Below are 3,065 nucleotides of genomic sequence, written 5' to 3'. Positions count from 1 at the left end.
CCTTTGTTATAAACCAGCAGTCATATTGTATGGGCCTATTTCTGGCCTCCATGTTCTGTTCTATTGGTTTAATTACTGCCTTAATTATTTTGGCTTTCTAATTTTTTATATTTATTATCCTACCTGGTTCTATTTCAAGAGATTCTTTACTTTCCTTGGATATTTGCATTTCCATTTAAAATTAAAAATCAGCTTAACAACTTCCAAACCAAATTGGAAAGTCTTGCTGGAATTGTGATAGGAGTTGCATTGTATCTATAGGCCAATTTGAAGAGAAATTAACATCTGTATAAGATTTTTCTTCTGGTCTGTGTATACAGTGTATCTTTCCATTTACTTAGGTCATCTTTAGTTTCTCACAATATTTGTTGGTTTTCTGCATAGAGTTCTTGTAACTTCTTTATTAAATTTATTCTCAGGTTTATTTTTATATCTTATCTGTTATAGTATTTTTGGAATACTGTAATTTGAATATTTTAAAATTTCATATTCTGCTCGTTCATTGGAATATAAAGCTACAACCATATTTTGGGTATGTACTGTGCATTGTGTATTAATAGTGTATCTAGTGTCTTTGCTAAATTTACATATTAATTTTAATGGTTTGTCTATAGATTTTCATGTATTTTCTATCATATATATTATAGCCTGTGTAGTAGCATGTAATGACTTTTGCAACTTTCTTTTCAATCCTCAACCTTTCATTTATTGTTCTTGCTTAATTGCACTATTAGGATGTCTCCTTTAATGTTGAATAGAGTTGTGACAGCAAGTATTCTTGCTTCATTTCCAACTTCAGAGGAAAAGCTTTTAGGATTTCGCTAAGTATAATGTTGGTTGTGGGTTTTTTGTACCTATAATAGATTAAAAAGATTCCCCTCTAACTCTAGTTTGTTATGCATTTTTATTTTGAGTGGGTGTTAAATTTATCAAATGACGTATCTTTATGTATTAAATTATGGGGCACCTGCGTGGCTCAGTCAGTTAAGCTTCTGCCTCAGGCTTAGGTTGTGATCCCAGGATCCTGAGATCAAGCCCTGAATGGGACTCCCTCCCTCAGCAAAGAATCTGCTTCTCCCTCTCCATCTGCCCCTCCCCACTTTGGTCATGTTCTCTTTCTGGCTCAAATAAATAAATAAAATCTTAAAAATAAAAATGATGTGTTTTTTTTTCTCCCCTATTCTGTTGATGTGGTAAATGAAATTAATTGACTTTTTAATATCCAATTTTCCTCCATTCCCAGAATAATCACACCTTAGTTCTGATGTATTGCTAGATTTGTACAATTTTTGATTCTATGTATATAGGAGAAATTAACTTGTGACTTTCATTTCTTGTAATGGACTTGTCAGATTTTGAACTCAAAGATTATACTTGCTTCATAGAAGAAGTAGGGGAGTGTTTCCTATTTGCTGTTTTCTTGAAGAGTTTGGTATGAGTGACATTATTTTTCCTTTAAATGTTTAAAAGAACTTACCCATGCAGCTCTCAGGGCCTGAAGTTTTCTTTGAGGAAAGGTTTTTAGTTATGGATTTAGTTTCTTTAAAAATGCATAGTACAACTCAAATTTTCCATTTTGTTGTGTCTTTAAAAATGTAAAATGTAGATGAAAAATACCTTTTTTCAAAGGTATTTTTCATCTACATATTAAAATATATTGGCAGAAGGGTTTTTTTATCATTATTTCCACTTATTTTCTTTTTAATGTCTGTCAGATGTGTAGGCATATCCCCCTTTTGATTCTTGATATCAATTTATTGTGAATTTTCCCTGACATCATGTTTAGTCTTCTCAGGGATTTATAAATTTTATTAGTGCCTTCAAAGAGCAAGCTTTGTTTTAAGCTTTCTTGATTTTTCTCTGTTCCTCATTAGTTTCCTTTTTATTGTTTTCTGGTCTGTTATTTTCTTTCACATTCTTGGAGTTTAACTTGCTATTCCTTCTTTAACTTCTTAAGATGGATGTCTAGATCCTTATGTTTTGGTATTTTATCATCTCTCATGTGTACATTTAATGGTAAACATTTCCTTCTATTCAGTTTTCACTGAATTGCAAAACATTGTGGTATGCCATATTCTCACTGCCATTCAGCTCCAAATATTTTCTAATTTCCACTGTAGCTTTTTATTTCACTTATGTGCTATTTAGAAGTATACTGCTGGATTCCTAAATATTTGAGAATTTACAGTTAGTTTTATTTTTTGCAACTGAGTTCTAACTCAACTCTCATTACAGCCAAGGAATATACTCTGAGATTTTAAAAAACACTTGCATTATGAAAGATATATGGTTGATATTGACAAATTTTCTACATGCACTTGAAAATAATGGTGTATTTTGCTTTGTGGTACAGTGTTTCATGTCAGGTAAAGTGTTTTAAATAAGGTTGAGTATTCTGTATTTCTGAATTTTCGTCTACTTATTCTTTTGTTATGGGGAGAGATGTTAAAATATTTCACACTAAAATCATGGATTCATTTTTTTCCTTCTAGTTTTGTCAATTACTGAATTGTGTATTTTGATGCCATACCATTAGATGCATACAATTTTAGACTTTTTCCAGTGTTACTGATGATTGATTATCACATATAATGTATTGGCCCTGAAGTTTATTTTTTCTGGCATTACTGTAGCTATACCAGTTTTCTTTTAGTTAGTATTTGTATGCTACATTTTTTTCCCTTTTGCTTTCATATACTTGCATATTATTTGGGTATATCTCTTGTAAGAAATATATAATAGATGAGTTTTAATTCATATGCTAATCTTTCTAATTTAATTGGAGATTTAGCTACTTTATTTTAATGTAATTATAATATATTTAGATTTGAATCTATTAACTTAATGGCATTTTCTTATTGATTCCAGCAATTCTATATTCCTTTCCTTTCTTGCTTTCTTTATTTCTTGCAGTTTTTATTTATCTCTTTTTTTCTATTGGTTTAGTACTTTTATATTCTTTTACAGTTTTTTAAATGGTTAATAGAGACATTCCAGTAGGCATCCTTAATTTATGAAAGTCTAAGAAATTATCATTCACATTCTTATTAGTCAAGAGCTTTAGA

This window comes from Lontra canadensis, unplaced genomic scaffold, assembly GCF_010015895.1.
Source record: "Lontra canadensis isolate GAN:19392208 unplaced genomic scaffold, GSC_riverotter_1.0 scaffold3, whole genome shotgun sequence".
In the NCBI taxonomy this organism is placed as follows: Eukaryota; Metazoa; Chordata; class Mammalia; order Carnivora; family Mustelidae; genus Lontra; species Lontra canadensis.
This window is presented reverse-complemented; position numbering follows the sequence as displayed.